Source organism: Diceros bicornis (genome assembly GCF_020826845.1).
Source record: "Diceros bicornis minor isolate mBicDic1 chromosome 12 unlocalized genomic scaffold, mDicBic1.mat.cur SUPER_12_unloc_1, whole genome shotgun sequence".
NCBI classification, from domain to species: domain Eukaryota; kingdom Metazoa; phylum Chordata; class Mammalia; order Perissodactyla; family Rhinocerotidae; genus Diceros; species Diceros bicornis.
In genome coordinates, this window is record NW_026690864.1 from 1,458,027 (window position 1) to 1,483,680 (window position 25,654).

The 25,654-nt window shown below is 41.3% G+C and overlaps 1 pseudogene; it reads right to left on the reverse strand.

Moving 5' to 3' along the window:
• The window catches only part of LOC131401614 (centrosomal protein kizuna-like), a 49,145-nt pseudogene that overhangs the window by 14,871 nt on the left and 8,620 nt on the right, over positions 1-25,654 (reverse strand).

Consider the following 25,654-nt stretch of genomic DNA (forward strand, 5'->3'; position numbering starts at 1 on the left):
CTGCTTTGGTCCAGGGGAGATCTCAAAGCAGATGGGAATATATCACTTAGGGGAGTGTCCAACAATAATTCCTGGGTGCTGAGGGGCACAGAGGGTGGCTAGAGCAAGAAGAGCAGCAAGGAGCCCGATGCCATGATTAAAACTTGTTAGAGGGGCTGGCCTGGTGACCTAGTGGTTGAGTTTGGCGTGCTCCACTTTGGCAGCCCTGCTTCACGGGTTCGGATCCCAGGTGTGAATCCACACCACTCACTCATCAGCCATGCTGTGGCAGTGACCCACATACAAGATAGAGGAGGATTAGCACAGATGTTAGCTCAGGGCTAAACTTCCTCAAGCAAAAAAAGAGGAAGACTGGCAACAGATGTTAGCTCAGGGCTAATCTTCTTCAGCAAAAATAAATAAATAAATAAAACTCTTTAGAAAGAATCTGTATTTAAAGACCTGACTGCTTATCTCTCAAAGGTCATATAAACACTTGGCACTTTTTCCAAGGCTAGACAGTGAACCAGTGACAATCAGTGTGCATTAAACAGCACCCCCAGTCACAACACACAATGGGGCATAAAAGGGCAATCCTAATCGTAACAGAACATAACACTGACATTAGTAATCATTCCTGACTTCTTTATCTGGCTTAAAAAAATGATTGTGGTAAAGAAGCAGTCTTGCAGCCTCCAGATATTAATTTTAAAATTTGTGTTGGTCATAAAGAAGGATCATTTCTTAGGGAAAGCTGATTTATACATAACTGTAGACCAACAGTCATGCAAAATGCAACCTTTCATAATGGAAATCAATGCTCTATTATGCATGTTGAGAAACTATACAAATCTCTAGTCTAGTAGATGTAGATATTTTATCTCATCACCCACAATCACAGTTTGGCAGCGTAGGTTGAGAGAGTCACACAATGAATCATTTAGTCTAACAAGTCAGTTTGCACAGAGAATTATAAATGCATATATGCTTTCTATGCCACATACCACAACTGTGGTTTATGCAAAATAGTATATCAACAGATACAAAAAGCAGTGAGAAAGAAACAGGGGCCTGGTTACAGAGCCTCACAACACATAATCACCAAATGACCTACAGAGTGCAGAAAGACTCCGCCCCAGACAGCTTCTTCCACCGCCTTGTAAAGGAGTATTTAAGACTGCTGTTTTTTATCTTGCATGATAAAACAACAGGAAAGAGGGGGAGCCGGCCCCGTGGGTTAGCAGTTAAGTGCGCCCGCTCTGCTACTGGCGGCCCAGGTTCGGATCCCGGCGCCCACTGACGTACCGCTTGAACGGCCATGCTGAGGCTGCGTACCACATACAGCAACTAGAAGGATGTGCAACTATGAAATACAACTATCTACTGGGGCTTTGGGGAAAAAACGGAGGAGGATTGGCAATAGATGTTAGCTCAGAGCTGGTCTTCCTCAGCAAAAAGAGGAGGATTGGCATGAATGTTAGCTCAGGGCTGATCTTCCTCACAAAAAAAACAAAGAACAAAAAACAGGAAAAAGGATTTTCTTGCATTGCCCTTTACTGCTTCAGGTTGAAAAGTTACTGACCAGGACGGTCATTTCCAGCATTTTCCACAGTTTGGAGATCACTAGTACAGATGCAGAAGGTAATGTATACACTTTCAGGACTTGTGAACCTCATCTTGTGCTCTGTTAAATGGAACATATGATTGGCCAAGTCTTCTTGTGCCAAGGTCCTTTTAGAAACCATCATCTTGACTTCTCACGCTTTCGTGGGATTTATGCTGAATTCTACTCTGAAGAAAATCATTAACATAAAACAGCCTATGTGGCACACTGAAGGTAGAGAAAATGATGTTAGATATAAGATAACCAGACCCAAAGCCCCTCTCACTCTCAGCGAAACAAGGTCCTTTCAGGTGGGCTTTCACAGACACTCATCTGCTGACCATGCTCGAGAAATAATTTGTTCTCTGCTAGTAAATAGTGGGGATATATTTTAATAAAAGGAAATATAGTCAGTCCCCAAAATAAAAATCAGAGTTAGGTCACTGGCAACAATTATGCAACATGAATTAGGCACCGACCAGGTGCCAACACTGGACAAACCATTACACAAATTACACATATGTAATTCTATGACCTCAATAAGTCGCTCAGATGCCACAAAGCTTCTGGGGCCATGAAAAGAAACCCACACTACCTAAAAGGTGGGTAGAGGGTACAGAACAGATTTCTGATTGACTCAGGAAGGATGTACAAGAATCATGGTTCACATGGCCAACTACCCTGCAAATAATTAACCCCCTCTCTCTCTCATCCTAGCTTTATGGCCTTTAAGGGATATCCTTGAAGTGGTGGCTCTCAAACCTGAGGGAGGGTAGTTCCCTTAAGGGCTCATTAAAACCCAGGTGGCTGGGTCTTACCCCCAGATTCCTGATTCAGTGAGGCCTGGGCGGGGAAAACGTGTTCCCAGGTCTTGTTGATGCTGCTGGTCCAGAGACCATACTTGCAGATTGGGGGCCTGTATCTTCTAGATTGGGGGCCTGTATCACCAGCATGACCTTGGAAATTGAGGAATCCATCTGGGGTTTGGACTTGCCAATGACATCCCTCTAGGGTGGTGGCTAGACTAGATTATATCCTGGGTTGTTCACGAAGGTATGCTAATATACCAGATGAAGGCTACCTGTGCTCCCTCCCCCCAAGTAAGCCCTTAAAACATTGTTATGAGTAGGGATTGAGTGGATATATCCAATTAACAATTAGAAACAAATACATTTACAAAGAAGTAAATGGTCAAGTCCATAAAACAGTTAAACTGACAACTACAAGTGTCTATCCCAGTGGTGACCGTGTGGACTAGTGTTTTGTTTTCATTTGGAAGCATCTGGGAACAAGAATGGCCATCCTTCCACAGCAGCAATTTCATCCCAATAATACCTGACTTGCTTTTCATGGCTGCCACCTCCAGGTAAGAGTCTCGGAGGCTGGTGAAGGACAGCTGTTCCACAGGCTTCAAGGTCTTCTTTCAGAATGTCACTGTGATTATAGAGCCTATAAAATAAAACAGGTGCTGCATGAGATGTTTATTTAAGCACAGATGGCCCAGCTTCTAGAATCTACGGAGGTTCTTCGTGGTTTATTGACATATCTGTAATATAATCTAGACACAAAAATGCAGCAACTAGACTATCTCTCGACAAAGATGTAAAATGGGGCATTTTGAAAACCTTGTTTGTGTGTATGTGGCAGTTTTAAATCCATCAGTGGAAGTAACTTTTAACCCTTTGAAGACTTTAATGACCTTCAAATCGACAGCTGTGCCATCTCATTCCACATTCCACCTGACTGATAGGAATGCTAGATAATCTTAACGGCAGAAAAGGCTAATTTTCTATTGTCAATCATAACAAAGTTAGATCTCCACAACTCATGTGAAATTTACTTAAATCGTCACTGCTAAGAAATCGAAAACTGCTGGCTGGATATTGGTTACGTCCTCTATTTCTCAACGCAGAAAAATGACTATTATTTCTCCATTCAGATCCCACTGCAATACAATTTTCTTTATTTTTAGTAAGAAGAGGAAGGGAGGGAAAGAGGGATTTAGCCTTCATTATCTATTTCCAGTCTACTGGGGGACTGGTCTAGTCTAACAATTTGGCCACTGTTTTAGGTTAGGTCTGTCACGGTATCATAGTAGCTTCCAAAGAGACTGGTTAGAAACTTCCTTTAAAAACATGTCCATTTGGGGGAAAGCATGATTCTAAAAAGCTATAGGAGAAGACATCAAAGACAAAACAGTATTTCTACTTTAAAGAAGCTGATGACATACGTAGTTGGGAATATTCAACATGTACTCCAAAAAGAAAATGAAGCAACTTGTAAAGCAATGTGTTAATTAGCAACGTCTTACTAACTTGTAGTTAGTACAACAGTGGGTTAAGTTACTGGATCCATTTGATGGCCATGTGCCTAATATCAAAAGGATGAAAGAGATGTGCTCTGTTTGTCTATTAGAGGGCGAGTGACAAGTATAGGCTCAGGCACCCTGACTCTGAAGCAGGCTTTTATCCTGGGCAGGAAATATAAATGTCGTGTCATGTCCACCCCCCCCACCCCCCCACCTCTCATTCAAGCCCTATTCTGGACCCTAGGCCACCCTATGGGCACTCCAGTTCCTTGCCGTGTCTCAAGCTCTTGTCTAAACTCTAAGCCTAAGATTCTTAGTCCCTCTGGGCTACATCCTGTGTTGGATCCTTCACCTCTGAGCTCTGCTGCCAAAAACCTTCCATTTTTTGATGGGGTTGTTTTGTTTTTTGTTGTTGAGTTGTATGAGTTCTTTATATATTTCGGAAATTAACCCTCTGTTGGATATATGATTTGCAAATATTTTCTCCTAGTTGGTGGGTTGTTTTTTCATTTTGTTCATGAATGGCCAACAGGCAGATGACAAGATGTTCAACATCACTAATTATCAGGGAAATGCAAATCAAAACTACAATGCGATTTCACCTTACATCCATCAGAATGGCTGTAATTAACAAGACAAGAAATAACAAATATTGGAGAGGATGTGGAGAAAAGGGAACCCTCATACATAACTGGTGCAAATGCAAACTGGTGCAGCCACTATGGAAAACAGTATGGAGATTTCTTATAAAATTAAAAATAGAAATACCATATGATCCAGATATCCCACTACTGAGTGTTCATCCAAAAACATGAAAGCAACAATTCAAAGAGATTTATGCATCCCTACGTTCATCACAGCAATATTCACAACAGCCAAGACATGGAAGCAACCCAAGTGCCCATCAACGGATGAATGGATAAAGAAGACATGGTATATAGATACAGTGGAATACTACTCAGCCATAAAAAAGACAAAATCACGCCATTTGTGACAAAATAGATGGACCTTGAGGGTATTACACCAGGCAAAATAAGCCAGACAGAGAAAGATAAACACCGTATGATTTCACTCATATGTGGAAGATAAACACGTGGATAAGGAGAACAGATTAGTGGTTACCAGAGAGGAAGGGAGTAGGCGGAAAGTGAAAGGAGTAAAGGGGCACATATGTATGGTCACAGATAAAAACTAGACTATTGGTGGTGAACACAAAGCAATCTATACAGAAACTGATATATGATATTGTATACCTGAAATTTATACAATGTTATATGCCAATATGACCTCAATAAAATAATTTAAAAAATAAATTAAAAAACAAACAAACAAAAAACCTTCCAGACTCCTGGCCTATATGACTTATAGTACCTATAATACTTCTTTTTCCTTTGGCAAAATCTGGGTCCTAATTCTTCCTGGAAGGCTTTATCTCGTCACCACTCAATTCACAAAATAACACCTGCCCTTAAGAAAAGGAAGACAGGCCCATCGGAGGTAAGCCAATTTCAGAGCAGTAAAGGAGAGCACATAATCACTGGGAAGGCAATCAGGAGTTGTGAGGCAGTAGAGAGACAGAGAGCTCCTTGGCATCACAAGGGCTTGACTATGGAGGAGGAACTTCAGCTGGGCAAGATTTAGACAGAAGGGGAGATGACCCTTTAAGCTAAGGGGCGGCACAGGCAAAGATGTGAGGAAATGCCAGGGTAGGAGGGGTGTCGGGACCAGCAAGGACACAAGTCTGGCCAGGTGGGGGTTGCTGTTTGTGGTGATAAGATAGTAATGGGAAATAAAATTCAATATGAAACTCGGGTGAGAAAATAGTAATAAATCTTGCGGATTTCTGAGCTATGGCTGGTTTCTTGAAAGCAGTGTTTTTGAGAGGGTTAGCCTGGCAGCCGTGCACAGATGCAGTTGGTGAGGGGACAGACACGAGACCCAGACCACAGCCAGGAGACTGAACTTGTGCTCTAGATGGCAGGGGAAGAGTGTGTAAGTGGGAGAGCAGTGGTGGGGGTGGCAGAGAGGGAGAACAGTCATTCACGGCTCAGCTGGGGGGAAGTCAACGCCCACAGCTGGTGGGGTGGGCTCGCGAAAAACTGGGGTGTGTGCCTCACTCAAAGGGCCAGTCACTCTCAGCTCCCGCAGCGGAATGTGTCTCAGTGACGTCGATCTTCCTAGTTTTCAAGAGAAGCTGGAAATTCACAATTGCTAGTTTTATTTTTACGTGACATCTCTCAAATTTAAAAATCTGGCAGCTAATTCAAAAGGAGGTTAAATACTATGCTGGACAAACAGAGCTGGTCTGCAGGCTTGGGGTCTCCAGCTTAGACTGCCTCTAGTCTCACCTCCCACCCCAGGTGGTAGACCCTGAGCAAGGACCAGGGCTTGATGTTTCTGCACCTCCTCTGAAATGCTGGTACAATGGCGGAAGTTAGCAGATGCTCACCAATGCTGGGGTACCACAGTGGGGTATAGGCAGGGTGTTCGGGTGGGAGCAGCCTCCCTCCAGGGAGGAGTATTTTATCTCCGCCATTCTTAGGAATGGTGATAAGAGAAAACAGTTTTAGTGGTTTTATTACTGTTTATAAATGCTCTACAGACAATGCACCCTTTGTTGCCTGTATGCCCACCCCCCACCCCACCACGGTATGCCAGTGCTAAATAATACCTGATTGTCCAGTCAGGACAGATGCCAGATAACCTTTGTTCTTTTCCAATCTGATCAATCCAAATATCAGGCTTACTTAGACTAGCTCTTCTCATACTTGTCTAGGAGCTTCTCTGACTACCTCATTCACAGGGATCTTTCTTATCCCTGAATTCCTTTAGCACAATACAGACAACATCCTACATTGTACTGTTCTCTAGTTATGTCATGTCTGTCTAGTCTTCTCAACAAGACCAAAAGCTTGTTGAGAACAACAATTGGACTTCTGAATTTTTATCTTACTTGAAGTTTCATGTCGCACTCAGCACAATACTGAAGACATACTTAACACCACGAGTTGAATGACAGGCCAAGATTTAAACCTAGATTAGAGAAATCCATGACACCTATTTTTACAGTATGTTTTTATATGGTTGCTGTTAGACCAGTCCAGGGCTTCCATGGCGTCCATGGCTTGGCAACGAGCGATCAATAAGACGGCCACAAGTACTGTCTGCACAGAGCTTATGGTCTACTCTCGATTAACTCAGAACCTTCTCTGGCTAAAAGACAAGTTGGTCTGTGCTTAGGGTTTCTAGTAGTTATTTCTCCACGTGATACCTGACTTTAGCTTACAAAATATTCATCAGTCCTTTGCTGAAAAAATCTCTATTAAAGAATTCAAACACTATGGAGCTAAAGATTAAAGACTATGTGTTATAAAAAACACTATCCTAGAATTCAAGACCTCAATTTCTTTCATGTCTTCTATTTGCATTCCCATCAAAATAATTCCAACTGGAGGGGCATCAGTCTGACCAGCCCATGCCCAGTCCTTCCTGGGGAATATGTAGACGGACCTGGCACTAACACACTGGGCCTTACCATCAGTTTGTCTCTGTGAACTCCAGCAAGTGGACAAACGTGATGGATGACAAGTAATCTCTAGAAGCACAAAAGGCACTTTAAAGAGGTATATTTTATTTTACCCAACAGTGCAGGCAGATAATAAATAAATATTTTTGGCCAAATTTAAAGTAATTGCTTTCTAGCTTCATTTTCATCTTTCAGTCACACAGAATTTAAGAGATAATTTAAAAGAAAACAACTCCACTCCAGGCTAATGGGAACACTCAAAGGAAGGTACAATTTTTTTTGGAAGCAAGGAAGAGAGAAAAAGTGCCATGCTTTTCCTTTCAGTACTGCAAACTGAGAATTACTTTTTGGCAAAAATGACCCTGTATGAGGGCTGTAGAAAATAAACTTTTCCTTAACCCCACCAGGTAACTTCCACACATTCCCGTGGGTGTTCTATCAGAGTGGACATGTTTCAGTTGCAGCACTAAAGGCATGACTTTCAGGTTTTATTTTCTCTAGGGAACAACAGTCTCAAAATGGTGTGGTAATCACTGCCCATAACTAGTAATGAGTTTACTTCATAATTTACATAATATAATGTTACTTTTAAAAAGTTTTATAAAATACATTTACTGTATTTTTAATGAGACTGAAGAATAATAAAGCACCACAGTTGGTCACATCCAGAACAACGTTTTGGGGAAGGAAATTGTATTGCTAAATGAGCAACGACAAAAAGGCATCATCTGCAGAGGTGGTCTGTAGTTCTGAGTGTGGGGTTTAGGAACAGCCCATATACAGAACGGTGGGCAAAGGGCAACATGACCAGCCTTTGCTTCCCATTCCAGTGCCTGCAGAACACTGGCCTGCACACTCAACTTCTTCCTTCTCATGGGTTTGACCCTACCCTCCTTCCAAAACATAAGAAGGTTTTGATCTTTAAACTAAGAACACATGGCCTGGATAGAAAAGATTACTTTTAAAACCATCACTTTGGGGCTGGCCCGGTGGCATAGTAGTTAAGTTGGAGCGCTCTGCTTCGGCAGCCCAGGGTTCTCAGGTTCTGATCCCGGGTACGGACCTACACACCGCTCATCAAGCCATGCTGTGGTGGCATCCCACATACAACATAGAGGAAGACTGGCACAGATGTTAGCTCAGGAACAATCTTCCTCACCAATAAATAAATAAATAAATAAATAAATAAATAAATAAAGTCTTAGTTGCATATTTTATCTCTATTAAAAAAATAAATAAATAAAACCATCACTTGATCATGTTCTGGTTCTGTTTTTCACATTTAATTCCCAAGGAAATTTGTTGATTACAATCAACAACATTTAAAATCCTCCTAAGACCCATGAGAATTGTTAAGTCTAAACAGAAGTAACAGAATGCATTCATGCATCCAACACTCAAAGACCACAACTGCTACAAAATATAACTAACGAACCAAAGCGGGCTGTTGTCAGTCAAACCCTGATATGCTAATTCAATTTGTGTAGCTTACTGGTCATCCTGAAGCAATTTAGCACCTTCACCAATAAGAGAAAACCTCCAGTGACCACCCACCCACAGGTACACAAATACATCAGACAACCAGAGACGTCTGTAGAAGCCCTACCTCCATAAAGATGCAAATTAAGATTTAAACAGTGTAACAATTGGCGAGAGCTAATCCTTTTACAGAGGTGTAAATGGCTATTGAGAACTGAATTCCGGCTGCTAGCTTTTGTTAAGTAGCATTACAGACAAGTTTCACCCAAGAGTAATGCCACCAATTCTGAAGACTATTGATAAAATAGTTTCATAAAGCCAGTGCAATTTGTTTACTCTGATATCAAGTTTCCTGACCATAAATCCAAACATGTAAATATAAACCACATCAAGAATTAGTGCCCTGGGAAAATAAACTGGGAGGAACTATCTCAAGCCTGACACCCGATGGCTGGAACAGCTGTATGTGCGGCCACAGAGAAGTCTGTATACGGGGTTTTGTTTGCCACACAAAACAGTTGTAGAAAGGACAAACACATACATAGTTAAAGAGTATTTTTCTTTTAACGGGCTGTCTTACAAAACCTATGTTTTGGTGGCTCCCTTGGTCCCCATTGTGCAGCCCCCTGGGTGGTCCCTTCCAGGGGGCCACTTGAAGGGAACACAATGCCAAAAATGAGGGAAGGAGGGGACAGCAACACAAAGGCCAACAGAGCGGGGCGGTCTGCAGCGGCAGGCTGCAGCTAGGGGTCAGCAAACAAGGCTCTCTCTCTGGACCCAGGAAACAAGGGCTCCTTCTCCATACCTGGAAACAGCGTGATTAAGCTGACAGCTTGAATTATGGGCTGCATTTTGTAGGGTACGGTCTGTCTGCGTTAAGGTCCTCTTTATTGTAGCAGAGGCCTCACAAGCAAAACCCTTGCCTTTTCCCCCTCTTTGGCTTCAAAACATCATTCTGTTCCATTTTAATTTTCAGAACTACTCCTTCTCCCATATCACCTTTCCTTTTTTTGTTTTTTAAGTTGCTTAATGAGGTGCTGGGAGGCCTGAGAGAATTTATAATAGGGTGTTTCCCTCTACCCTTAAACAGAGATAACCAGCCTGAACCCATAATGAGATTTTAGCAGCCGAGTCATTAGCGATGGCTGCATAAAGGATGGTTCCTTTATGAAACAGATGTGTTCTTTTTTTTTTTTATTATTTATTTTTTACCCCAAAGCCCCAGTAGATAGTTGCATGTCATAGATGCACATCCCTCTAGTTGCTGTACGTGGGACACGGCCTCAGCATGGCCAGAGAAGCGGTGCGTCGGTGCGCGCCCGGGATCCGAACCCAGGCCACCAGCAGCGGAGCGTGAGCACTTAACCGCCAAGCCACGGGGCTGGCCCTGAAATGGATGTGTTCTTAATTTGCTCTTTGATAGGTCTGTGGATCCCAAACTTAACACCTGAGTTGATAAAAATCCTCTTTGCTGGGAAGGTGAACACTGGAAACATTTACTCTTGCTCCCTGGATTTCCTTTAAATCAGCACAGATGTGTCGCCAGAGGGGTGTTGTCATTAGGGTGCTGGCTGCACCCTCCAATCTGAGGTGCACACAACAGATTTATGGAGCCAGTCACCTAAAGTGACCTGGCTTTAAATATCTGCTGCAAAAAAGAACATGGAGGGTAAATGTCTTATCATACAACTTTATGCCTTTGATAGTGCTCAGGGCAAGCTACCCCAGGAAGCACCACTCTGGTATGCAGATTATTTCGAGCTGAAGACAATAAGGACTCAGAGAACTCAGGAAGAATATTTGAGTTGCCCCTCCCAAACTGCCTAAAGAATTTAAAACAAAAGATCTGTTTCAGGAAGGAGTTATTATCATGACTGCTATAAAGATAATGTAGGATAGAGGTTACAATAGAAAAGGCACCAACAAGCCCATCTTATCGGAAGTTCTGTCTCTCTGGCCACATGCTCTAGATGGCCCTGCGAGGGGTTACCAGACAATCATTTACAAGGGAAGTCTCCATTTGTAAAGGTATCTCCCTCTCTGTATTGGGAAGAGAGGGGATGACCTCATTTCTAGAGACTTATCAATGTAGAAGGTGAGGCCTTAAAACTGCATAATAAGCCTTACTCTTGTTTACAGTGCTTTAGTGATAATCTCCTGTAACTAACACCCCCGCCCCCAACATCCTCCTTGTCTTTGGTTGGACATGGTATTTAAGACGAGAATCTCTGCTATTGTGTTGAGAAACGCAGTGTCCCTGCTTTCTCCCATGTATACATGTTATTAAACTTGGTATTATTTTCTCCTGCTAACCTGTCTTGTTATTTGGTCAGCCATAAGAACCTTAAGGAAAAGGGCAGAGGGAGATTCCCCCTCTTCCCCCGACACCTTTCAGAAATGTAATACAATCAGGCCTTGTATTTTGACTAAATTTAAAGAATACTATGAACATAATAAATTTTTTTATTAGACATTATCATAATTGGTTCTATAATTAAACTCTAGAGGGCGCTTTTTGTAAAAGGGCATCTGATATTTTCAGGGTAGAATCATCTTTGCTGGAGCTTAAGGACTAACAGAGGATCATAAAACAAAACACCAGACTTTTGCTGTTACACGGCTCTCCATCTGTCTCCACATGTGTGTATGTGCATGTGCAGGTGTACGTGCGTCTGTAAGAGAAGAGACAAGGAGGACCAGACTGGGCTGGCAAAGATTATGCTACGTGAGGGGATCCAGGGAGAAGGCAAATCAGAAGGCATGATGGGATGGTGGATGGGCTTACTGAGGGCTCAGGCAACGTTCAGACTCTGAAATAAGTTAGTATGTCACTTCTCTGGGATAAGTGAGTCTCCTTAGAAGCCAATTAACTCTGATGAATGGGAATGGGGTCTAGGGCAGTCACCCTCCACTGAGGGAGAGCTCAGACCTGTAGGGCAGGTCCCTCCCTGGGTTCTGACTCATTGTTCATTGTTCGGGGCCCACCTCCATGATGACAATGAGATGGGAGTGGCAGCACCCTGGGAGGGCACCAGCAGGAAGGAGACTGAACACTTGGCTATTAACGATTGCCTCCTGCTATGTGAGTATGGTAGAAATCAAAGACAGAATTACTGACAAAATTGTGCTGGTTTTCTGCTGGCTCCTTCAGAGGGCCAATACTGTATTAAAATGAAGAAGCTGAATCAATTTATTATTCAAATGCTCATTCACCTAAGAAGCTGCTAAAAGGAAGCCAAAAGAAACAAGAAAGTGAATGATAACAAACCATCATTATGAATGAATAAAGGGGATTAACCGGGAGGAAAGGCAGGCGGGATGCAAGCTAGGAAATAATGCCCTCCTGGGTAGACCCTGGGAGCCAGGTGAAAAGGCTTCTCGTCAGTGTGGAAGTTCAGGGGATGTAAGACAAGCACATCCCCAATTCCAGGTAAGTACACCTTTCAAAACAGCAGAAACCAGTTTCAGCTGTGCCCATGATTACAGATGTAATAATGCTCCAAAACAACCATGTCCAGCATACATCCATGTAATATATAACATCTGATCAGCAAGCACCATCAATCCCAGACCCAGCACTGGAAATTCTTTTAGGGATTCAATTATCCTAGAAAGTAGTGCTTTTCAATGTTTAAGGTGGCAGAACACCTGGAATTCTTAGAACTTTCTGTAAAATATCATGAAGTACTGATATACGTCATTTCATCACACAAATTAGGAACATTTTTACTAGCGGACAATGAATATATGTATACAATATAAAAATCAAACCACTAACACAAATACCCATGATGAAAAACCAATCTATCAAACCTAACAGGATCAGCTGATTTCACATTTTTCATTATTATTCATTTGGTACTCTCATTCATTTTCTCTTCCAGTAGGCAAGCTATAGCAGGTAACCAAAGTTTTATTAAAATAATTTTGAGGAAGTTCTCAAAATTACAAAGATTTATTTTCCTAAAAATTGGAAAAGACCACTTGACTCAATAGCAGGAGAATTCTACTGGAATATATCTGAGAATCACTGCACTAAAGAAAACGAATCTAGCATTGTTTTAAGCAGCAGATTCAAACACACTTCCAGTCCACAAAAATGACAAGCAAATTAAAATGAATTTACACTGACAAAGGAAAATAGAAAAAAGTTAGACAACTAGTTGAAGGCCATTAAACACAAGGTGTTCAGAAGTGCTCCTCACATCTCTCTTGTAGGTTAAAGTAATACTGTAAGTCTCCTAACTGGGACTCAAAATAGTGAGATTCAGTACAAAAGCACAAGAAAACATATCAAGGTCTCACTTATTGCTTTTTGAGTTTTTCTTATCTGCTTGGCCTATCTGCACAGATTCCCTCACAAAAGCCCTCACTGAATGGAAGCTTTCCCACTCAGTTATCAAGCTCAAATGTTCCTTATCAAATCCCACCTTAAAATAAGTTTCGTTTTTCTAGAAGCCTATCACCAATAGCTCAACAACTGCTCTTCAAAAGGTGAGAAATATAAGTTTAAGAGAATAAAAGGGAAGATGAGCCATAAGGAACTGATCAAGTCTAAGATCAAGGCGCTGGCTGGCTTGGTTCCTGGTGAGGGCCCACTTCCTAGCTTGCAGACGGCTGCCTTCTTGTTGTGTCCTCACAGGGCAGAGAGAGGAGGAGAGCTCTCTCAGGTCTCTTCTCATAAGGGCACTAATCCCATCACGAGGGCCTGACCCTCATAACCTCATCTAACCTTAATTACCCACTAAGGGCCCATCTCCAAATACCATCACATTGGGGGTTCAGGCTTCAACATACGAATTCTGCAGGGACACAACTCAGTCCATAAGAACACCGCTGCCACCATCTTGTTCCTGGCCTAAGGATGAGGTCAGCACTGAGGATGACAGAGCAGGGAAACGGAAAGGACCTGGGTCTTTGATGACAAAAGTGAAGGGCAGTATCAACCAATCCCAGGGCCTGCTTTACTCCCGGACTTTCAGAAATAAACAAAAATGTGTTTACTGTTTAAGGCAGTTCGAGACAGTGTTCCCGTTATTTGTAGCCTGGTATATCAAGATAATTAATAGGTAAATGTTCAACAAGGCCAGAAAGCCAAGTTTGAAAAAAGAACTCTGATGGATGGCTTTTCCATAATTCAAATTTACATTTCATTGAAAAGAATTTAAGGGAGGTATCTTAAAATGACGATCCTACCCCTGTCACTCTGCTCCCCTACCATGTCTCCTTTTTATAAATACCAGTAACAGCAGAATCTTTGCTCTTGGTGTGGCTGGGCCAGCACAAAGCAGGATCGAGGGGCTGTTCATGTGCTGGGTGTGGAGGGATAAGAAAAAGACCCCTGTAGCCCCTGAATGTGTTCCCCTGGCCTGCAGTGGTGCTATACTCTGCCACATGAGCCACTCCTTCAGCTGGAGTGACCAACAGTTCCCTAGACATGGGCCATGCTGGTCTGTCTCCAGGCCTGTGCTCCAGCCATTCCTCTCTTAAAATCTGGAATGGCTAATCTCCTTTCATCAGCCAAACCAATCACCATGGCTATTCTGGTTTTCTATTGCTTGTAATAGCTAACCTGAATTTAGTGGTGTAAAACAACAATCGACAACTTTTTGTTATGCTCATGGCTTCTGCGGGTCAGGAATTTGGACAGGGCACAGGGCAGGTGGCTTGTCTCTGCTCTGCAATGTCAGGGACCTCAGTCTGAATATCACGGGGTGATGTGGAACACAGGTGACTGGAATTATCTGGAGGCTTCTACACTCACATCTGGAGCCTGGGCTGGACTAAATTCAGGCTCAGCTGGGCCTGCTGACTGCAACACTGACACACGGCCTCTCCCTGAGGCTTGTTTGTTGTTAGCCCCACTTTCTTGGAAACCTGGCCATATTCCAGTCTCTCCTACCTTATTTGAATCTTAAACAACCAAGACTTGACCCCTAGAGTCTCCTCTCCAACTTTTGAAACCATAGGTAAACTTGTTCCACTCAGAATAAACTACTTTTAGATCTCAAATTTGTATTGAAAGAGGTCTAATTTTTCTGCAGCCCTCGTGGAATGTGGCCTGCTGGTTCCCTCCCTAGCAGAGATGCAGGCCTGCTATATTCTCTCATCAGCCTCCCTAGTCTCTCTTTCCCCCTGCCCTCCCTTTCTCCCTCTCCCCAATCGCCTCCTCCCTCCCCTCCCTCTACATCTCTTATTTGGCTCCCGGAGTGCTGGGATAGGGCCTCTTAACACTTCATTGAGACATCTCCCCAAAAATGTTGTAACTCACTTAAACATCAAATGATAAGAGGGATTCTAGGAAAACAGTGGCAGCACAGCCTTTATTTTTAAAAATCTCCCTGAATTCCCTTATATAAATATAAACAAAAGATAGAACAACTAGGAGAGCAAACCAAAAATTCATGCATAATATCTATGACAAAATTATGTGACAAAATATGAGTGAGTGGAACAAACTACTGATAGCAACTAAACCCCCATTATATCTGCAATTGTACAGAAGGAAGTGGAGGGACAGCAAAAGTATGAATGACGTTCCTGAGAATGCAAGAACCTCCACATCGTCAAGCGGTACTCACTGGCAGGCTGAGGTGAGAAGGGCAGTCCATCTGGAAGGGGGCTGCAGGTCCATTTCAAGGGTTAGAACAGAGGGACTGCGGTAGGTGCAGGAGCAATCCGGGCCCTACCACTCCAGAACCTTACCAGTCTAAGTGCCCTTTCAGCAGAGCTCTGCACTGAGGAGAAGCTGCTGGGAGTGAACTCTAAATTGAACTTAACTGGGACAATAACGGCAGAGGAAGAATCTTTCCATTTCAAGTGGAGGAGGGGAAAAGAGCCAAGGGATCTAAGAAAGTAAGAGGCCACATACAAACATTCTGGGAGAACAACAGAAGAGGGAGCTCTGGAGCCATAAAACTAGGAAAGCCAGCCTGGCCCACCTGCCCCTCCTGAGTGCAGGAGAACTCCTCTCACCAGACATAGGCCCAGAAAAGATTCCAGGTCTCTTTATCAGTAAAGCGCAGGTAACGACAGCTCCACTGCATAGGGCTGCGGCAGCAGATGAGATAATGTATGTAAAGCAGCTGGCACAGCATCGGGTACACAGTAAGCACTCAAAGATGATCGAAATTATTACCATTATTATAAACATTAGCATATCAAGTTTATATAACAACCTTAAGCCTAACTCTAACAAAAGATTAAAGATTTCAGTTAGGCCACAGTGAAGTGTGGTAAAACACCACTGTCCCACTCCAGAGGACATTTCCCAAGTTGTCCACCCCGGACTCAGCACCCTTCTCCGCAGAACAGTACTACCCAGTACATAATTGCTCAATTCTGCCTCTCGCCTTCCCTTTCCCCAGCTGCAGGCTGACCCTTTTCCAGCTGCTCACACATCCTTGCTTCAGAGAGCCTCTTACAGCTCCCTGGTCTACGATTTTCCTTTATGATCAATTTTCCGCCCTGATTATCTTGTTTCTGGAAGGTATCTCAGGTTTTAGGAAAACTTCTGATCACACCCAATTGGATGATGATTTCCTGGTTGAACTCGCAGAGTTCTGGAGCCTCGCTGGTGACCTCATGTACTGATGCTAAGCACAAGCTCTACTTACGGTGCATCATACCCAACACTTCTCAGTGAAAAGGGCTAAATAAAACAAACTGTCCATTTTGTCAGGATTCTGATTCATTGATGCTAGAAATTAAATTTATCAAATTGCTAAGAGTCAGAGTAGGAGAGACAGAAGCCAAGTTCATTTCTGACTTAAAAAAAAAAAAAGAGGTTGGCCATTCCCTTTATATGTCATGTATGTCCCTGCATCTTGACTTCCAGAACCACACTATCAGATTACCATTAACTATCAAATGCCAACATGTGCCAGTCACTGTACCAGGTGCTTTAGCTGAAAAAATCAATCTGATGAAGATAGTAAACTAGAACTTTGAAGTCAAATTTAATTAGTCAAAAGATGATACTGGTCAAAAGGAGATCCAAGACTATAATCACAAAAAGGTCATGGCTCTGCCAGTCTTCCTGTGGTCTAGAGCAGGGAAAGAGAAAGAGAACATTCCAAACAAATCACTAAGTTCCTGATTTGTTTCTTGTGATCATCTCTAGTTAAAGAAAGGGAATTAGGGACAGGGCTAGCCTGACAGGAGAAATAAAAGGGAACAGGTTCATATTCTGGATAATTTTTCATAAATGTGTACAAAACATAATATTCTGAAATCACATATTCTCCATGTCAGCAGACGGTTATGAGTTTGGAAGGCTTTCTAGTAACCACACATAATAAAATAAGAAAGTACTGTGTATAATCTAAAAGGACAAATTGTTAAAAGACTTGGGAGGGCTCATCACAAGGAAAGAAAGATGAAATGGAAGGGGAGAAAACTGTTCCACCAATAGATTTAAAAGGTAAAAGAAAAACTAAATTAGAAATGACTTTGTCAAAGCTATGCATTTCATAACTAAAACTGAAAGTGGCCAAACGATATCTGGTTTCCCCGGCCTTCAGAAAGGAAGCAGCAGCCAAGTGGAAGCGACTATGAGGGAGAAGGGAAGAAGAGACACCAGGTAGGCTTCAGGGTGCTGATACTATTTCTTGACTGGGTGGGGGTTACCAGCTGTGTTCACTCTGTGATAATTAATGGAGCAGTACACTCATGATTTGTTCACTAGTATGTAGGCTATACTTCAATAATAAAATTCATTTTAAAAAGAGCACATGACAAGGACTTCTGCTTCTTGTAAAGGCATCCTAGGTAATGCAGGCCAATCCTTGCACTAAGAACAAAAAAAAGTATAAAAAATATCTCTTTGATAGCTTAGAGAGATAAGGCAGTGATGAATTACAGGATCAAAACCTAGAAAAAAAGGAAATTCAGAGAGATAAGCCTAACATCTGGGGCAATTTTTCTTTGAAGGGCATGTGCCAATTCCAGAAAAGGCAGCTGAGAGTCTGAGAAGCTGAGTGGAGCTCCAGGCAATCCCACAGAGTGGGAGAATAAAAACTGAAGTCCAGGTCTACCAACGAAGGGGAAACTTAATAAATCACCCACACTTTGAACTGGAACTTCAAAGGGCTGCTTCCTGTGGATAACGGTGAAACTGAGTCTGGCCCTCAAAGGGACCAAGGCCTGGCTTCACACTGTATCAATTCTTCAACCTGGATGAAAGGGACCCAGGATCACTTCTGCCCCAGGCACCTGCCAGAAGCAAATGCAAATCCTCTTTAGAGGAGGAAAACTTCCTTGTCCTCAAATCACTCCCAAAATGCTCCTACACAATATCCATTCAAAAATTGCCAGAGATTTGAGAAAAACAAGACAAGAGTGATTAAAAAGCGAGAGAAAGAAAAGAAAACAGAAGCAGACCCATGGGGAAGAAATGGAGATCCAGTCTCTAAGGTACTTATACTGTCTGGAAAGAAAGTAAAAATATTAATTAACAACAGATTTTGAAAGGTCAGAAACTTATAGATGAAACAAAAATTAGTAAATATATAGGTGATTAGAATCATGTAATTATTAAGCTCGAGCTAACAGAAACATACAGAACCCTACCCAATGAAGAGTGAATATACATGTTTTTGCATTATGGGCATTTATAAAAATTGGCCATTACTATGGCCAATCAACAAAGACCAAAGGACAGATGTTGTTCAGAACACATTCTCTGCCAACAATGTGATAAAATTGGAAATCTATAATGAAAAGAGAATCCTCTTTTCCCCTAATATGTTTAGAAACAACCAAAAATCATTTTACATAATACCTATGTCAAAGAAAAAGATATAATAATTATAAACATTTAGATAATTATGTTAAAATACTTAAAACTGAATGGGAGTGATAGCATTATTTGTCAAAACCAGTGGGGTGCAAGTCAAGCAGTACTTACATGGAAATTTAAAGCCTCAAAAGTATATGTTCTAAAATGGGAAAGATTGAAAATTAGGCATTCAACTCAGTTAGAAAAAACCACCTGGTAAAACCAAGCAAAGTAAAAAGGGAATAATAAAGATAATAACAGAAACAAACGAGATTTTTAAAAAGCAACAGATGGGATGAAATCTGATTATTTGGAGAAATTAATAAAATAGACAAATCTCATGCAGGATTGATTGATGAAAAAAGTTGGGCAGACATAAAATTATGAATGAAAAAGAAACATAATTATTGACACGGTAAAAATTCTAAAATATAGGGTCCAGCCCCGTGCCCTAGTGGTTAAGTTTGGCATGCTCTGCTTTGGCGGCCCAGGTTCAGTTCCCGGGCGTGGACCTACACCACTTGTCGGCAGCCATGCTGTGGTGGTGACCCACACCCAAAATACAGGAAGACTGGCAACAGATGTTAGCTCAGGGATGATCTTCCTCAGAAAAAAAAAAAAAGAAAAAAAGAAAAAAATTGTAAAATATAAAAGCTGCCCACAAATTTGAAAACTTAAAAAAGTATTAAGAAACTAGAAAATTTTTCTAGTACACTCTACATTTTCAAAATTGACTCAAGATGAATGAAAACATCAATATACGTATAAGCATTTAAGAAATGCAAAAAGTAGACAAAAATTGAGAGAATTTTCATCAGTGCACCTGTCTTGCAAGAAATGTTACAAGTTCCTCTGGTTTTAACCTCTGCGAGTGTTCTCGGTATCCCCGACTCCTGTCTTTGCTCTAGGGCACCCACCTCTTCTGACTGAGGCCAGAAGCCTATGGTGAGAAGGGTGGGAAAGGCTGGGGAACCAGGTTCAGGTCGGTCAATGGAGACTTCCTTTAACATCTCCCGTACAGACACTGAGTGACAGTTAATGCCTACTTCGCTGACCATCTGGTCTGAGGACTGCTGCCCTCTTGGAAGCCTGGTTCTGGACTTGTAAAAATTTAAACCAAAATAAAGATAAGGAAAGTCTTAGATTTTTCAGATCAAAGTAGGTGAGCTAACAGGAGAGGCACAGGCAAGACTGGGGAATGAAGTGCCAGGCAGAACAGGAAGGGGATACACTGACAGCCCCACCTGCTGGCACCAGGTTATCTTTTCAAAAGTGTAATGCACAACCTTACTTTGGGAACAAAAGCGATCATTTGTGGGGCAGCAAGAAAAAGCTCAGGGGGCCACTTGTTGAGGGGCAGAGGTCAGGTCCAGGAAAAACAAGAGACAGTGGTGAAGAAAAAAAGCAAGTGAAGCAGACACCTGAAGGCATCATCACATCTGAAGGAACACTGAATCCATAAACATGCTGCCAGCTCCGCTTAGAGTGACTTGCGGGTAAATGCTACAAGAAACACAGTTTTATGCAAGAATTTCAGATGCAAGAACTTCCTTCCCATATTTAACTTTGAAGAGGGGCTAAATTAAAATCACTAGAGGAGATTCACTTCATGTGATCACATTTTTATGACCCTGAGAAACCAAGGCTTTCATTTATTTAGTGTAAAAGGCAGCATTACGTTTTGCTGTCAGCCATACTCCAAGGGGGGAAGGAACAAAGCAACTCTGCGAGTGCTTTGCTCAGCTTGAAGAAGGGCACACAGCACTTCCTCAGCTTATTTGAGGCTGGAAGGCACAAAAATCAATACGGACAGAGCAAAAGGTCAAATTGCCACCGCTTAGTTTTTTCTTTTCCTAATTAAATAATCTCATTTGCTTCTGGAGCTTCCTTATTCAACCTAATGAAATATTATCTCTGATATTCCAGTTTTTTAGGCAGTAGAGAGTTACTGGGAACCAGCCCAGGGTATCAGTTAAGAATACAGACTCTGGACCCAGACGGCCGAGCTCAAAGTACACTGAGCCACTTTGTGACTTTGAACATAACTTCTCTGTGTCTCAGTTTTCTCCTTTGTAAAAGGGTAATGATGATAGGAATAAATGGATTATTATAAACAAAGCTCTTCACAACAGTGCCTGGCACAGAGTGGGTGCTATTGAAGGGTATATCACCATTATGATTGTGATTTGCATGGTAGAGCATATATCACCATTATGATTGTGATTTGCATGGTAGAGCACAGAAATTAAGAGCATGAATTCTGGCATCCGGCTGTCAGTTCGAATGCTAGCTGCACCTCTAAGGTTATTTAATCCTTCTAAACCTCACTTGAAATACTCCACTTGGCATCTGCAGCACAACTTCTTCTCGGTTCTCTTGATTCTTCCCTGCAGCTTCGCCTCAAACTCCTTTGCTGTTTCCTGCTCATTTTCCTGACCTTGAATGTGGAGCCAGGCCTTGGGCTGCTTTCCTATTCACACTCATTGCCTAATGTTCTTCTCAGGGTCCACGGCTTTAAAGTGCATTTATACTCTGATGATTCAGTAAAGTTGCAGGATACAGAATCAACATACAAAAATCAGTTGCATTTCTATATAACAATCCAAAGAAAACAATCCCATTTACAATAGTATCAAAAAGAATAAAATACTTAGGAATAAATTTAACCAAGGAGGCAAAAGACTTGTACATTAAAAACTACAAAACATAGCTGAAAGAAATTAAAGAAGACACAGACAAATGAAAGATATCTCATATTCATGGATTGGAAGATTTAATATTGTTAAAATGTTCACACTATCCAAAGTGAGCTACACATTCAATGCAATCCCTATCAAAATCCCAATGGCATTTTTCACAGAAATAGAAAAACCAATCCTAAAATTCATATGGAACCACAAAGGACTCTGAATAGCCAAAATAACATGGAGAAAATGAACAAAGCTGGAGGAGTCACATCTACTGATTGCAAAACATATTACAAAGCTACAATAATCAAAACAGTATGGTACTGGCATAAACACAGACACACAGACAAATGGAACAGAATAGAAACCCAGAAATAAATCCACATATATATAGTCAACTGATCTTTGACAAGGGCATCAAGGAGGCACAATGGGGAAAAGATAGTCTCTTCAACAAATGGTGCTGTTATTCATGTGCAAAAGAACACAATTGGACCCTTATCTTACACTATACACAAAAATCAACTCAAAATAGACTTAAAAATCAACTTAAACGTAAGACCTGAAACTGTAAAACTCCTAGAAGAAAACATAGGGGAAAAGCTGCCTGACATTGGTCTTAGCAATGATTTCTTAAATATGACATCAAAAGCACAGGCAACAAAAGCAAAAATAGATAAGTGGGCCTACATCAAACTAGAAAATTTCTACACAGCAAAGGAAACAATCAACAGAGTGAAAAGGCAACCTACAGAATGGGAAAAATATCTGCAAACCATATATCTGATAAGAGGTTAACATCCAAAATACAAAAGGAACTCTAACAACTCAATTGCAAAAAACCAAATAACCTGATTAAAAAATGGAGAAAGGATTTGAATAGATATTTCTCAAAAGACGATATATAAATGGCCAACAGGTATATGAAAAGATGCTTAACATTACTTATCATCGGGGAAATGCAAATCAAAACCACAATGAGATATCACTTCATACTTCATACTTAGGATGGCCATTATTAAAAAAAAAAAGAAAGAAAAGAAAATAACAAGTATTGTTGAGGATGTGGAAAAACTGGAACCCTGTGCACTATTAGTGGGAGTGTAAAATGTTGCAGCCGCTATGGAAAACAGCACGGAAGTTCCTCAAAAAATTAAAAATAGAACTACTATATGATCCAGCAATCTCGCTCTGGGTATTTATCCAAAAGAACTGAAATCAGGATCTCAGAGACATAGCCGCACTCCCATGTTCACTGCAGCATTATTCACAATAGCTAAGAGGGGGAAACAAACTAAATGTCATCGACAGATGAATGGATAAAAAAAATGTAGTATATAAATGCAATGGAATATTATTTAGCCATAAAAAGAAGGAAATCCTGTCAGATGCTACAACATGGATGAACCTTGAGGACATCATGCTACACGAAATAAGTCAGTCACAGAAGGACAAACACTGGTTGGTTCCACTTATATGAGATATCTGAAGTAGTCAAATTCATAGAAGTAGAAAGTAGCATTCTACTTCTACTTGGCGGTTGCCAGGGGCTGGGGGAAGAGGGAAATGAGGATTTACTGTTCAATGAGTATGAAGTTTCAGTCATTCAAGATGAAAAAGTTCTAGGGATATGCTATACAACAGTGTGCTTACAGTTAACAATATTGTACTGTACATGTAAAAATGTTAACTTTTCAATAAATGGTGCTGGAACGGGATATCCACATGAACAAAAATGAATCTAGGCACAGATCTTATACCCTTCACAAAAATTAACTCAAAATGGATCACAGACCTAAATGTAAAATATAAAACTATAAAACTCCTAGAAGATAACATAGGAGAAAGTCTAGATGACTTTGGGTATGGTGATAACTTTTTATTCATTTATTTATTTTTTATTCTTTTGTGAGGAAGATCAACCCTGAGCTAACATCCACGCTAATCCTCCTCTTTTTGCTGAGGAAGACCGACTCTGAGCTAACATCTATTGCCAATCCTCCTCCTTTTTTTTTTTTTCCCCAAAGCCCCAGTAGATAGTTGTATGTTATAGTTGCACATCCTTCTAGTTGCTGTATGTGGGACGCGGCCTCAGCATGGCCAGAGAAGCAGTGCTTCAGTGCACGCCCGGGATCTGAACCCGGGCCGCCAGTAGCGGAGTGCGCGCACTTAACCGCTAAGCCACGGGGCCGGCCCTGATGATGACTTTTTAGATAAAACACTAAAGACATGATCCACGAACAAAATAACTAATAAGCTAGACTTCGTTAAAATTAAAAAACTTATGCTCTGCAAAAGATAACATCAAGAGAATGAGAAGACAAGCCACAGACTGGGAGAAAATATTTGCAAAAGACACATCTGATAAAGGACTTATATCCAAAATATACAAAGAGCTCTTTAAAACTCAACAATAAGAAAACGAATAACCCAACTAAAAAACGGGAAAAGATCTGAACAGACACCTCACCAAAGAAGATATACAGATGGTAAATAAGCATATGAAAAGATACTCAACATCATATGTCATTAGGGAACTGCAAATTAAAACAAGAAGATATCATTACATACCTATTAGAATGGCTAAAATCCAAAAAAACTGACAATAACAAATGCTAACAAGGATTATAGAAACAAGAACTCTCATTCATTGCTGATGGGAATGCAAAATGGTACAGCCACTTTGGAAGACAGTTTGGGAGCCTCTTATAAAACTAAACATAGTCTTACCAAACAATCCAGCAATTGCACTCTTCGGTATTTACCCAAATGAACTGAAAACTTACATCCACACAAAAACCTGCACACGGATGTCTACAGCAGCTTTATTCACAATTGCCAACAATGTGGAAGGCACAAAGATGTCCTTCAGTAGCTGAATGGATAAACTGCAGTACATCAAGACAACATAATATTATTCAGCACTAAAAAGAAATGATCTATCAAGCCGCAAAAAGACATGGAGGAACCTCAAAGGCATATTACTAAGTGAAAGAACCCAATCTGAAAAGGCTACATACTATATGATTTCAAGAATATGACATTCTGGAAAAGCCAAAACTATAAACTGTAAAAGGATCAGTAGTTAGCAGGGGGTGGGGGTGGGGGTATGAATAGGTAGAGCACACAGGATTTTTAGGGCAGTGAAAATACTCTTTATGATACTATAATGATGGATACATGTCATTATACATTGTTCAAACTCATAGAATGTACAATACCAAGGGTGAATTGTAATATAAATTGTGGACTTTGGGTGATTATGATGTGTCAATGCAGGTTCATCAGTTGTAACAAATGTACCACTCTGGTGTAGGATATTGATGATGGGGGAGGCTATGTATGTGTAGGGGCAGGCGGTATATAGGAAATCTCTGTACCTAATTCTTAATTTTATTGTGAACCTAAAACTGTTCCAAAAAATAAAGTCTTAAAAAATGTTAAGAGGATAGATCTCATGTTATGTATTATTTTATTTTATTTATTTATTTTTCCCCCCTAAGCCGCAGTAGATAGTTGTATGTCATAGTTGCACATCCTTCTAGTTGCTGTACGTGGGATGCGGCCTCAGCATGGCCGGAGAAGCGGTGCGTCGGTGCGCGCCCGGGATCTGAACCTGGGCCGCCAGCAGCGGAGCACGCGCACTTAACCGCTAAGCCACGGGGCTGGCCCTGTATTTTTTTTTAAACACAAAAAATATATGTATATCCAGAATTTGACACTTCTCACTGCTGCCACCCTGAACCAAGGCACCACCACCTACTCCCTAGATTACTGTAATACTGTCTAAACAGGTCTCCTTGCTCCCACCCTGTCCCCTACAGTTCATTTTCCATTAAGCAGCCAGAGTGGTTCTTCACCTCCCTTGAAGCACAATCCAAAGTTCTTCCTACAGCCTACAAGACCCTTTGTGATGTGGCCCACTGATATTTCTCTCACTCCATCTCCTACCTTCCTCACTCACCTGTTGTGGTCCAGCTGCACTGGCTTCTTTGCTGTTCCTAGAAACACCACGTATGCTCCCACTAGAGGGCCTCTGTACTTGCTGTTCCTGCTGCATGGTATTCTCTTCCTCAAGATATATCCCACTCATCTCCAAGACACTGAAGGAGAGAAATGAAACATAAATTGATAAACAAACAAATATACCAGGGTGAAAATTAAGGTAACAAAGAATAAAGCAGGTTAAATAGACAGAGAAGGCATGGGTACAATTTAATGTGGCTTACTCTCACTCACTTTAGATCTCCTCTCAAATGTCAAATCACCACAGAGACTTTCCCTGAGTATCCTA